Raw genomic sequence first — 13,885 nt, 5'->3', positions numbered from 1 at the left:
CACATACCTTCTTATTACTGCCCTAGCCCAACTATTCTGCTAATAAAACAAGGAAGGGGAGCACTCCCTTTTCTTCTCAGTTTTGAACTGATGCATCTCCACCAGAACTGCTTCCAACATTCACAGCAGGTAGCTGCATTTTGCTTATGCAATGCAAGCACTGGCCTGCAGCAAACATCTATGACAACTCACCGTGCAATTACCCAGATGAGCCATCAGGGCTGCAAAGCTGACCTGCTCCTCAAACACAAATTTTCCACACAGACCCCAGATGGGTAAGGAGAATCTGCTGCAGATTCCAGAGCTTCTCAGATGAAGTGCAGATCAGAAGGCCAAGGCAAAAAAAGGCTTGCAGAAGGAACAGGTGGAGACCTGACCTTTCTGCAAGCTGTCGAGGCTCAAACTTACAGGTAAGGAAGTCTCAGACTGCTTTGCTGCAGTGTTCAAAGAGCTGACATTTGATACGTTAAGACTGAAGTCCCTTGTGCTAGCTAAGCTTTTCTTTCTTTCCTTCTCTCTTCAGATGTTGCTTCCTGTAGGATAGCAAAAAGAAGCTTTTGTGATTGGAATCTGGTGATTCCTCAGAGGAGATTAGGAAACACCTGGAGGTCTTGCAACATGTTGGACATAAATAGCAGGTTAAAAAACACCTGCACTGCAACACCTTGAGTATCAAAGATCTTCAACAAGATGTCCAAGTTTGAATGTATGATTATAAGTCCCAGAAGTAGAAACACCAGCTAGAAACCCAGAGCCATTTAGATTGTAATCACACAGGAATTACTGGCAAGTTCATTTGTGTGAGGTCATTATCCTTATAGAAACCTATCCTGTTAAACTGCAGAGCAAGCATGGGTTTTGTTGGCAGCTCTCAGCACTCCCTAAATATTCCCCCTGTGGTAACAATACATATTCTCTAAAACACCACCGAAAAAACCTTTTACATAACAGTATCCCTAACAGTATTTCTATCAGTCCATTTTTTTATATTTACATGTGATTCTATACGTACAAAGACTCTACATGTATATATGAAAGCTCAGTAAAACACAGCTGACATTAACATTAGCTGTAACTTTTTTTTTTTAGCTACAAAGAATCAAACTGATATTTCTGTATATTTCTTTTGCCTCTATTTAAGAGTTTCTGTGCAACCCATTTGTGAATTAAGCTGAGTAACAGTTAACTCATCACAAAACTGTGCAAACGCATCGCTGATAAAGCTGCCACCCTGCAACTGCTAATATCTTTCTTTCCAAAGCAAGATGTAAGGAGAAGCTTAGCAGATATCAGAATTACTGAAGTTTCCAGAGCAGTTTAACAAAAATTCAAAAATACATTATTTTTCAAAGCAAAAGATGCTTGTTCCCAGTACTGCTATCACTTGTTAACCACTTGATGATGTTCCTTCACCAAGCCAAATCTCCCCAGCAACCCTGTGAGTACAGTTTTTTAAATAAAAACGGTAAGAAAGAAAGAGTCTTCATGAATCAACAGCTTAATCTGAGTTCACAAAGAACACAAGAATAAACACTACAAATCCTGGCCATACATTAAGGCAATTCTTACACCCAAACAATTTGATAACGTAACATTGTGTATCAAGGCAGTTTTTTTCATAAATTATGATCTAAACAGAATACTAGTCAATTCACCAAAAGATATCAAAGACAGCCCTTTATTACAAACGATCTAAGTATCTCCCTGGAGGCTATGGCTATCAGAAAGCATTTAGTTAGCTCCCAAGCCAATATTTTTTGTATCTGCTTTATTATGAAACCATAACATATTTTCAATAACTTTTAGCTTTGCTATACAGAGAAGGAAATAACTTCCCAGAACCCTTTGGAAAATGCGACATGTGAAACGATTCTCCAGTCAACTTGTGTATCATTACACTGAAAACAAACGTGTATCAGATCATTTGATGGTTGGGGGAAACAGAATAGGATTGGGATCTTCAGGACAGATGGACGAACTTCAGGTCATATAAAACATTACCAAACTGTATTTGAAGAAAAATGTGAAAGTTTGTGAAAGCACCCCGGGTGAAAATACTTTGTGTTGCTAAGAAACATCATCCCTGATGATGGATGAATTAAATTCTCTCCCTCAGTAGAGCCAACTCCAGGCATCCCTTGCTTATTAGTAGAATGTCCTCTTGTACTGGCAATTTAGTTTAACAGCAACTTGCAAATAAAGAGCCCTACCTTCAAACAGAACTGAGACTTCCACGCTTGCCTAATTAATGCTAGAAAACTGGAGAGATTTTGTACCTTGAACAGAGTTTAATAACAACACTTTCAAAGTTCACATTTTCAAACGCAGTAATAAAACATACGTAATGCTTCAGACTTTCTCTCAGGATAGCCTGCAATAAAAGCTACCAATCAACTTCCAGCTGAACACTGAGCTGAACAATTCAGTGAACAAATAGCTGATAAAGAACAAAACCCTTCAAACATCTCTAAACACTGAACACAAATATGCAGGTAATCAAATTTTAAACACTACTTTGAGGGAAAAAGCACATTCATTTGTATTATGACGATGCCAACATAAAAAACCAAGCAAGAAGGAAATAATGCAAACCACGTGCTTTTCTCATTTGGAAGTTGTCTTCATGTTTCATCCAGTTCCTCTTTCAGTATATTACTTACAGGCTGCTGCTTCTGCTGAACATATTACTGAACTTACAGTATCTTCCCATTTCTCAAGCACATGCTTCTGATGAAATCAGAGCGTACCTTTCTGTGTGCAGCTTGCCTCCTAAGTGCAGTCCCTTCAGAAAGCCCTCAGCTGGAGCAGGGGAAGGGGGAACACTTGCCTCCATGTAGCAGAGCAGGAGCTTCCCTGCAAGAGAAAGAAGAGCGAGCACATCTCACCTGCACAGCCTCCAGGAGAGGGATGCAGCAGCAGAGGTGAAGCACAGGGAAGCCCCAGTGGAAACACAAGTCCTGAGATCAGAAAGCAGACATGTGGCTACCGCTTGGTGCGCTGGAAATGAACACAACTTCCTAACAGCCCAGAGAGGAATGGGCAGGATCTTACACAGCCCAGAAATCAATGCAGCTGTGTTGAGCGCTGAGAAGAAACTGACTATGCAAGAACACAGTTGGCAAAGGAGAGAATAACATAAAAATTTAAAAAATTTAGTTTGTCTGATGGCAAGTATTTTTTTTTAATTATTATTTTTAATACGCCTATTATTCTAGCTATGTTCTTCAGCTGCTTTTTTTTAACCACTTTTTTTTAAATCCATTACACTAGCATACGTTCTAAGACAGCTCACAAGCTAGAGTCTCAAGGAAAAAAGTTTTAGCACTAGAGACCTTAATTTAAGGAAAAAAGTTGAACAATCCTCTAGAAACTGTTCTCTGTCTCCCATCACAGCCTCCGAGCCAGAAATCATATGCAGAGTTTGGTGGCGAGGCCACACACCCAGCCAGACAGAACACAGAGGCCGTCACAGAGGCTCTTCTTTGAAGACCTGCCACCACAGAGAAGAGTTACCATCAGGGAGCCAGAAAAGAAGTGCTTAATAACGAAGCCAATTTGGCTGCTCTACAGAAGGGCTTCCTGTGGGCCTAGTGAGGAAGAGCTTTACAACCTAAGCAGAAGCACTGCAAAGCCTCGAAGGCCATGCCTCATCTGCATCACTTCTGCTTCTGAAAGGCCAGCAGCCCTGCAGACAGCTGCAGATCCTCCTGCAGCCTTCCTGGGCACAAAGGTTGCCATCACATCTGGCTCGACCATCAGCTACCATCCATGGTACTTTCTGAGTCACTGGAAGAATCTCTCCGTTCCTTAGGTTTTAGAAACTTAAATGCACAAAGGGCTTCTGATCACATCAGGTGTGCTACAAACTAACATGAAAGGAAAATGCCTGCAGATTATGTTCCAAGTAACAAGGAAAAAAAAAGGAAAGGTTTTGAAGTACAGAAATAACTTTTTCACTTTCCTCCTCCCTGCTCTACATGACTGGCAAAATAACACTAACATCAAATATTTACATGTGTTTGATCACGGACTGTTTTTGTTTAATGTGTATCTAATAGCCATAAAGACTATGGATACACCACAAGGTAATCAGACACATAAGCATGCATATATATATTTTTTCAATTAATTACACCACAGCCACTCCATGATCCCACCTCCAGCCAGCAGGCTTGTACCAAGGTACAGGATGCAAGGGTTTTTTTCCCCCCCTTTGGTCTCTCCACTGAATAATTAAAAACCTTCACTCTTAATGAGAAATGTTAAGCATTCAGAAAGATTCCAATCGTGAAGGAAAAGAGGCACAGACTGCAAAGGACACACAAAAGTGTGTTGTGAAGCTGAATTCCAAAAGACAGCATTCCCAGTGCAGGATGATTTAATACTTCAATTTATGACTAGATGATGAACAATAAACTTGCAAAACTTTACAGTTACCTGGGTAGAGCTGCAAGCATTCTGGGAAGCAGAGAAGGAACAAATCAGGAATAAGTGAGAAAGTGACATCACCATGCCTGGAGGTTTAATCCTAAATTAAATGTGAAATAGGAAAATATACATTTTACAATATAAACAAGAGTCTCCTATACAAAAAATTGTAACATCACTGGTACTGACTGGCTGATCCAAGTTCAGATCTGTATACAAAGGTATAGGAAACTGGAAGAGCTCTAAAGAAAAGCTAAGCAATCAGGAAAAGATAAAGGGAAATAACTTTGCTTAGTACGGAAAAGAAAAAGGAAAAAAAAAGAGACAACTGAAGAAGTGGAGCACAGGCTTCAAAATAGGTTAAGAGCAGTTACAAAAATGATGATCATATCCCACTGCAATATCCGGGGCACGGGGCTGGGAGCACACAAGAAGCTTAAATGGTTAGGAAAAAAAATAAGAATAGGTCCTAGGAGAAACATGTTACCCCCAGGGAGAGTTAAGCAACAGATTAGGTTGTTGAGGGGCGAAGGTGGAGACGTCAGAACGTATTCCTGGGCACTGTGTGCATCCAGCACAAGGCTGAACTCCTGAGAAATGGGTTTTCTTTCCTAAATGTGAGGGCTGTATGAGTGTAGACCCCTGCCAGGCAAAGCAGCAGGTGACTTTACTGCTTCTCAGAGCTCCACGCAGGCTTTTGATATCTCTTTTTCCTAAATCACCAAGGCAGCCTGTGATTGAGAATTTTCTATCACGTCAAGCATGCTACCTTAAGTATGAAGTGTTCTGAGGGATCCTCTGGGGAAATAAAGTCAGAGCAGAGGGAGGGCAGCAGCAGCCAAACCTGGGACTCTAGTTCTGAGGAGGAAACCTATCCCACCAGGAACCAGAAACAGATGTCATCAGTTTTGTTTAGAGCATCTACAAGAAGCGAGCGCTACAAAAAAAGCACTTAATAAAGTAGTTGGACAGAGAAATAAGGAGGAAGGTTTAACGTTTTCCAAGCTTATTTTCACAGCAGTATGAAAGGAAATGAGGTAGAGTCAGAGCTAATTCTCCTTATATAATTTCACACGGAATGATTAGTTCTGCCCCAACGGTAACAGCTTTCCAGAGGGTCCTGCTTGTCGCGAAGATTGCATACAGATGCTCTAAGTGCAGCTTCCCTATTCTCTGCTGACAACCAACTTAAAAGGACAATATAATCATCTTACTATAGAATGAAGTTCACAGCATGCGGAGGGAAGGAATGTCACAGCTACCACAGAACTGCAGTTGCACATTGGGGGCTGCAAGTTTTCAAAGTTTAATCACGAAACAGACTTGTGAAAGGGAACATATGAAGGAGCTTGATGTTCTGGCAATGCCCGGTGGCACACTGGGACATCAGGGGTAGCACAGCCACCTTCCCACAATGAAAGGAGGCAAAGAGAAGCAATCGTGTCACATGCTCACACCAATTTTTATTTTCTACTTATTAAGGCAGGTTTTCGATCTTTCCTGTGCTAATGCTCCCTTCGTAAGCCTGATTAGTGAAGCATTCCACGTGTACAGGAGTGCAGAAGGTGGTGGAATTCTCTAAGGCACCTGGGTCACTTCTGGGTGAAATACCCATTACTGGTGATTTGTCTGAGCAAAGCCCAGAATCCCACCCACTGGAGAGCCAGAACTGAGCTCAACATCACACGGATAACATTAGAACTCCCTGCAAAACCTTGCAGTTGGTGTTAATGCTTTCATGAAGCTGTGTTTTCTACTTAACCCTCAAACAGACATTCATACAAAAACCACGTTCAATTCCAAAACTGCTGCTGCAAATAAGTATAGCAACTGCTACTTCTTCTTAAAAAACAAACACGCAACACTTTATATAAATACCTATATACAAATATATGGTTTCCCAGGGAGACAGAGCCTACTTTAATGAATGGGACTATCAACTCAAAACTTGTATGATTCCCTGGAACAACATGCCAAATATCTAGTGAGGATGTAGCAAGCTGTAGCCCAATATGTAGTATGAATGATAAGGAATTTAATCATGCATCTTTTGCACTCCTTAGCACAATCATTTGCTTTTACAAAAGGCCTGCAGATTAAACACAAAGCACGCCATTAGTTTTAGGCACAAAAAAGACCAGTTTTTTATGCCTTGCCAGAAATAATGACTAATTAGGCCAACACTACCTTACAGTTATTTCCATAAATTCTGCCTCTATATTTAAATCACAACCAAAAAGAAAACTGACTTAATGATAACAAAAGCATATTTTCTGTAGAAGTTTCTGTTAAGTAGGATCAGGAGAAGAAATCATTCTCCAAAGGCAATGCGAAGATGACGTTGTTTATTTGGAGAATTTGATTTTATCTCAAACAACACAAAGTTTTCAGCAGAAATGTACTGTGTTAAACTGCAATACAACAGACAGACATTGTAAATGGCAGAAGTTTTAAACAGAAATCTCAGCAAAGGAAGAGCTTGATGTTTTTGTTTTTTTTAAGACCTGGCCCTAGAAATGGAGCTATCTGCATTTTCTTTCTCCCAGCTATTCTGCCACTGGCCACATACCATCACTGCTTCACCTGATCGTTCTCAATTTCAGCATTCATAAACATTTATTCTTGCACATACATACAAAGCTCTGCAATATTCTGCAAGTTCCTCCACATAAAGACTTCAAACAGTTCTGTTTCTATTACATGGGTTTAATGAATAGGAGCCACAAGTCTCAGCTCTCCAAAGGAAAGACTTCTCTTTGTCTTTTCAGATTGAGGAAAAATAACAAAGAGCAACAGTGAGAACTTCATCCTTCATTCCAACACATGTGACCACTGAATCCTGCTGCTTTGAGTAACACCCATGGGCCATCAATTCAGCAAATCTTACATTCCAGAGAGGAATAAAAGCCTGATCTATTAAAACTGAATCCAACAAGTTAGGCATGAATTTAAGAGTTGGTTGGGTTTTTTCCAACCCCAATGGCAGCTTCTAATACCGATTAGGAATTCTGCAGTCTAGATGAGCAAGTCTTGAGTACAGCAATTATAAGCCTCATATGTGACCATGAGACAAACCCATTCTATCCATCAAGACCACCATCACTATAACTTCACTGTTCCCAGAAGCAAGGCCAAAGTAAACTCTTTAAGGACCACTGGTGCATCTCTAGGGGGAAAAGTTCCCACAACTCCTATGGTAGTCTATACATGGACTATAGGTAACCTGTTGCACAAAAATGGTATCTGACTACCCAGAAATAATCCTGCAACAGAACTAGGGACTAGTCTATAAAGCCACACTGTTGTACACACAATACTTAAACATGCTTTCAGATGCAAAACTGATTAAATGATTTAATTCCTCTCTTTTTTTCTTTTTTTTTTTTTTTCCCAACCTAAGTTCTCAACATTTTTTATAACAATTCAGCAAAACTAGGGCATGGAAATGATACGTTAAACCTAGCTGCATCTGAACTGCTAATGACAGAACTGCTAATCACACCTATATTAAATCTCACACATGTATATTTGATTACATGTATACAGACACACATATCTAAATCAAGGTTTCTTGTATTGCATCAACTTGCATTGGGATTCAGAAGCCTCAGCTGTTTGTGTTCCTTCTATGCCTTAACTCTAAGAAGTAACAATTCATGGGAGCACATCAAATCACATTCAATGCCCGGCCCAGCCTGTTCTCCTCCAAGGTCTGCACTCCATTCTTAATTTCACATATTCCATTGTTAATTTTAGATAGTTCTCCATTTCTCATTTGGACATCAAAAGAGCTACTCATACTCAAAAGATGATCAGTCTGAAGTACCGGCTTCCCTGTTGTCATTTATAAATTGAGCTTTGATTACTTGCCTACAGGAAATACCACGGATCAGCAATAAAACATACATACACACTGCCATACAGCTACAGTCCAGGATTCAGGCTAACAGGCTGCTCGAAGATGCGGCTCTCAGACTTCCAATTCCATATTCTCCGCCTGGTGCTTCACACATTTATTTTTACACTCACATCTGCCGTGCAGCAACAGCAGCAATACGGACAGCCAAGGTGTACCTGTAAGACACGCTTTGATAGGAATCTGTTCCGAAGGAAATTCACACGGGGCCTCATGCCCTCACAGCACCCAGGCGCTGCACCGCGCCGCTAACTGCACCGCTTAGTGATGGCTGCGGGCTCTCAGCAGCCCCTGTTAACAATGCTGCCACCAGAGATCAAGATGATTTTCCTGCTTCACAAACTTAGCAGAGGACTTGTCTCACACACACGCAGAGAAAAAAACAATGCTACATAACGTACTCCCAAAACGCAGCAGTCTACTGTATGTCTTTCTGAGAACCTTCAATATAAGCAGTTTCTCTTCCACTTTTACTTCTTTTCCTGTTAGCTAGCAATACTCAGTTATACAGCCAGATCAAAACAAATGACACACTCGCTCATTTCAAGTTTTCAAATCATCTTCCTTGGTTTTGTTACTATTCTCACTACACAATGGCTGCTGCCTCATGACCAGCAGTACGCAGAAGCACTCAAGAGACCAAATATTACTGTCTTATTATTTCACAGAATGGCCTGGGTTGAAAAGGACCACAATGCTCATCTAGTTTTAAACCTCTGCTATGTGCAGGGTGGCCAGCCACCAGACCAGGCTGCCCAGAGCCACATCCAGCCTGGCCTTGAATGCCTCCAGAGATGGGGCATCCACAACCTTCATGGGCAATCTGTTCCAGCGCGTCTTTACACCACTATCACTAAAATCTAACCTTGGAGTATGTTCTCAGTGTATTTTCTTACAATAACATACAACTCTCTTCACATAGGAATAAATGTTCGCATTTAAGACAAGATTTTCTTTTGAACACATAGCTTAAGATCCAATTTAAGCAGAAACAGCTTTTTTTTTTTTTTAACTGATTTATTTAACCAGGTGAGAACTCTGATCTCAGAACAAGATTTCCTCCTTACAGCTGAAAGAGCTGATAAAAGAGAATATTCCACACTAAGTATTTGCTCACCAACTGCTGCAACAGAAATGCCTTATCTCAATGGAAATCCCAATCTGGACTGTGTAGCACTGTATTGTATAAACATATTGTGATCTGGCAAAGCCAAACAATGCAGTATATAAATCTTTACTTTTTTCTTCCTTAGATAAGTTAGATTCCAGCTAGACACAGAAACAGTAAGGAATTCCAATACAGCAAATGCTGCTGAAGTCATCTTGCTATCAGAAAGAGCTTGATAAGACCACAGCTTTACCTTCAGCTTTTGCCCAAACTACAGGAGCCCTGAGAGAAACAAAGTAATGTGCTGTTTTGATGGTAGAAACACCTACTGGAATTTCTTCTTGTCTGTACAGCATTTTGGTCAGGGACCAAATATATAAAATAAGTCCACAGTGTAGATAGTGTCAGGAGCCTTAAAAAACTATATATTTAGCTCCTATTTTTAGCTACAGGCAAAGTCAGAGACAGCAGCATCAGAGTGCAGAAAGCATTTATGAAAAGCTAAACCAGGAACTTTTTGTTTTCATATTCTCAAATTTTATTGAGCAGAATTGTTTGAGGATAGTTTACTACTTTTACCGGCCACTCTAAAATGGGCCTTCAGCCAAACACATCTTTGAAATACGTCTGTATTTTGGTTTTAGAACAACATTAAGGAAGTTATATAACTTTTACATCGGAGTCTGAGTGACTTAGCAGCATAAATGACAAGTTTCAGCTGTAAATTAGGTACTTTACAAGCTCTGAGCATGACTACAGCAACAGTACCAGTTCTACTTGATAATGATCCTAAGGCGAAGCAATCAGCAAGGATTAATTAACAGCACTGTTAACTTGGGGCAAAGCCCAGGCTCCCAGCACATCCTCAGCATGCCAGCTCACACGGCCACAGCAGCACCTGCAGAGAGCACTGACATCCAAGCGGGCTGAACTCAGCTTTGTGTCAGGTTCAGCTCCTTATCCACGCTTAAATGCTACCTCTCCTCTTATCTCCATTTTTACTATTTTCCTCTCTGCCATTTTGATTTAACTATTTATCCTTCCTACACAGCTCACACTTTCCCGACACCTTCCTTAGACGCTGCCTTTAAGAGATGTTCATCAGTGTCACATCAGGACAGGAATAACCCATTGCCTACAGTTTGTGCTGTTCTTCCTTCCTGGGGCTTCACTGTACCACTCCAGGCAAGATAACTGACAATAATGCTAGGACCATCACTGCCTTACAAGTCAAACTGTGTATTTATGTGCAGAAAGAAGGATTTTGTCCTGTATCTGTAAAGCACCTGTGTCTTGAGCTAGACTGGGTGGCAGGGTTGCTGCCTAGATTCCATTACTTCCTTCCACTGGCTGGCTAAAAACAGGAATGACAAATTGTTCAGAAAGTTTGTAAAGTCTGAGGTATTACAGCAGGGAAAATGATCCTCACCTTTTTGTATGAACTAGGCATATAAAGAAATAAAAAACACCACTGTTAAAATATGTAAATAAAAATAATAGTTTGAAGGAGAAAAAAAAAAAAAACCACAACTGTCCTCAATTGACTTGTCTGATCTGAACTCACAGCTGTTAAATTTATGACAGAAAGTATTCTTCCAAAGTGTGTTACTATGCCTGGACTTCTCAGAAAGGTAAAAAAAAAAAAGAAAAAAAAAAAAGAAGAAGAAGCAAGAGGAATACACTCTACAGCAGGTCTTGAAAGAAAGCTCCAATTAAAATTCAATATTGTACTTTGTATGGAGCCTCTTTACATGAAAGCCCTGTCATGGTTAAGATTTAAGGTTAACCAGGTTAATAGAGTCCAATAAAATAGTTCTATTTAATTATGCCAAACCATTGTTATAAGCCACACTAAAATCCGCTACTCATCTTTACCTGACTATTGTGCTCATCTCTGAGTCGTGGTAATGCGCATCTAATTCTTGAGGACCAGCAAATCCCAACACAAACTACGCTTCCCGCCCAGGAGCTGAATCACAGAATGGCCCAGGTTGAAAGGGACCTCAAGGATCACAAAGCTCCAACCCCCCACCACATGCAGGGCCACCAACCTCCACATTTAATACCAGCCCAGGCTGCCCAGAGCCCCATCCAACCTGGCCTTGAACACCTTCAGGGACGGACGGAGCATCACAGCCTCTCTGGGCAGCTGTTCTCTCACCACTCTCATAGTAAACAACTTAATCATACTTAACTCACCAGAACTACTCCTCCTTCCAACTCCTGCCCCTACTCCTTACAAAAAATGCATCCATTTTCACCTCCAATGCCTTCTTCTCAGCAGCCTGCTGCTCTGCTCAGCACACAGCCATGTGTTAAAAGATCCATGCAGACCTGCCAAGCCTCATTCATCCCAGACACACTCCCCTGAAGTTTGGATTCTCTTACAAAGAGCCAGTGGGCAGCTGCTGTGCTGTGAGGTGTTCCATCCCATAATGTCTGTGAGCCTAAAGGAACTAAAGAAAAACCCTAAAACTGTATGATTTGGTGAACTGAAGTTGAGTTTTATGCTTTTTTTTTTTCCCTCCCACCTCCCTCCCCCCCACTGTGAAGCACATTAGGACACTGCAAAGGTTATGGCTTTTTCCTGACGGTTCTACCAGCAAAACTGCTTTTACATATTCATGTTTTAATTCATGGGGCTTCATGGGGACACTCGGGGCTCAAATTGAGCAGACCGATTTATAAAGGCTTACGATAAACCAGTGTTGTGTTTGTTTTGTTTTTGTTTTTAAGAGAAAACCAAGCACGTGCTTAGGAAATAACACAAACCCTAAACGTTTACAGAGGTGTGGGGCGGCTGAAGCACAGCTCGGGGCTCACATAACCCTGAAGGCCCGTTGCCTGCAGCTCCCCGAGCCCCGCATGAAGCTGCGGGCAGGGCCTCCGTGCCGCGGCCTGCCGGGCGCGGGCAGCCATGTTAGGCCGCCGTGCAGCGGCACCCCGCCGCGGCAGCAGGCCGGGCAGCCCGCTGGAGCTCGCCGGACCGCGCCGGTCCCCGGAGCGGCTCCCCCTCTGCGGAGGCCGCGGAGCCATCTTAGGGGGCGCCGGGCGGCGGCCGAGCGGTGCCCGCACAGCGCCTCCCGAGCCGCAGGTGCCGCAGCCGTGCCGGGCGCTGTCCGGGCGGCTCGGCCGCCCTCTGCTCCCTCCCCTCCTCAACGCGCGCTCCGGGGCCGGGCTCCCCCCTCCTTCTCCTCCTCCTCCTCCTCCTGCAGCCGGCTCTCCTCCCGGCCTCCCCCAGGCGCCGGGCCGAGCGCCCGCCCCGCCGCTCCGCGCTGACCCCTTCCCTCCCTCCTGCCTCGCTCGGGCGGCCCCGCTCCTTACCCCACCCAGAGGGAGCTCACCTCCTCCTCCTCCTCCTCACTCCCGCCTGGAGACCGTCGGCACCGACGCGCCGGCGTCCCGGCCCCTCCCTCCCCTCGGCACGCAGGAGAGCCAGCCTCCCCCTGCCGCCAGCCGGGCCCCCTCCTTCCTCCTTCCGCGGCGGGCCGCTCGCCCCGGGCCCGGCCATCGCCGTGGGGCCGAGGAGCTTGGCCGCCCGGCGTGGACAGTGCCTGCAGCTCGGGCTGTTTTATATCGAGACACAGAACCACTGAGGATGGAAAAACATCGAGGATCCCCAAGTCCAACCCCAACCCACCCCCACCGTGCCCACCAAACTTGTCCCTCAGCGCCGCATCCCCACGGCTCTGGAACAGCTCTCTGACAGCCTGTCCCAATGCATCGCTACTATTTCAGAGAATCAACGTGTCCTGTTATCCAGAGGGAACCTGCCCTGGTGCAGCTTCAGATCATTACCTCTTGTCCTGTCATAGAATGGCTTGGGTTGAAAGGGACCTCAAGGATCATCAAGTTCCAACCCCCTGCCATAGCCAGCCTGTGTTGCTGGCACAATTAACTAGATCAGGTTGCCCAGAGCCCCATCCGACCTAACAACCACTTGCAATTGGCCCACAGTGCTTGATGGGCCTGCTCAGCTGAGTTTGGGGTGCAGGGACAGGGAGGGAAGAAGAAATAGCAAGATGTACTTGATGGTCCATCCCGTGGCTTAGAACAAAAATGGGAATGAAAAACAACACCTTCCAAGTATGCTTTGGTGACATAAGCAAAAGAAAGAGAAAGAAAATCAGGGCTGCTATCAGTTATGTACGAGTAGGAGGCTGCGTTCTTTTCCGTGATAAATCTCTTCAGGTGCTGTTACCCTGTGGGACACCAGGCAGGTGTTACTGTTACATCCTGTTTTGTAAACCCAAAATGAATAACAAACCTCTCAAGCAAAACTTTTCAGAAAAGGAATGTTTGTCATGCTGACTCAGTTGAGCATAGTGTTATCTTTGGTATGTAGATTCTTTTTTTTTATTTTTTTTTTTAATAGGAAGTCGAAATGAGTAACATCTAATGAACTGATAAAGCAACATTTCCAAAGAGTACAA

General features: G+C 43.2%; 1 protein-coding gene across 8 annotated transcripts in view; it reads right to left on the bottom strand.

Moving 5' to 3' along the window:
• GTDC1 (glycosyltransferase like domain containing 1) overlaps window positions 1–12,923 on the bottom strand; it is a 163,607-nt gene extending 150,684 nt beyond the window's left edge. For 2 of the 8 annotated variants that reach the window (XM_052676142.1, XM_052676140.1), the window contains exons 1-2: window positions 12,797–12,923; window positions 2,748–2,853 (exon numbers count right to left, since the gene is read on the bottom strand). The gene's annotated coding sequence lies outside the window, so the exon portion shown is untranslated. The other 6 variants (XM_052676134.1, XM_052676139.1, XM_052676136.1 and 3 more) reach the window with 5 other exon arrangements.
• Between the last annotated feature and the right edge of the window lie 962 nt (window positions 12,924–13,885).

Source organism: Tympanuchus pallidicinctus, unplaced genomic scaffold (genome assembly GCF_026119805.1).
Source record: "Tympanuchus pallidicinctus isolate F22 unplaced genomic scaffold, pur_lepc_1.0 scaffold15, whole genome shotgun sequence".
NCBI classification, from domain to species: domain Eukaryota; kingdom Metazoa; phylum Chordata; class Aves; order Galliformes; family Phasianidae; genus Tympanuchus; species Tympanuchus pallidicinctus.
The sequence above is the reverse complement of the archived record's forward strand: the minus strand, read 5'-3'. Positions and strand labels throughout refer to the sequence as shown.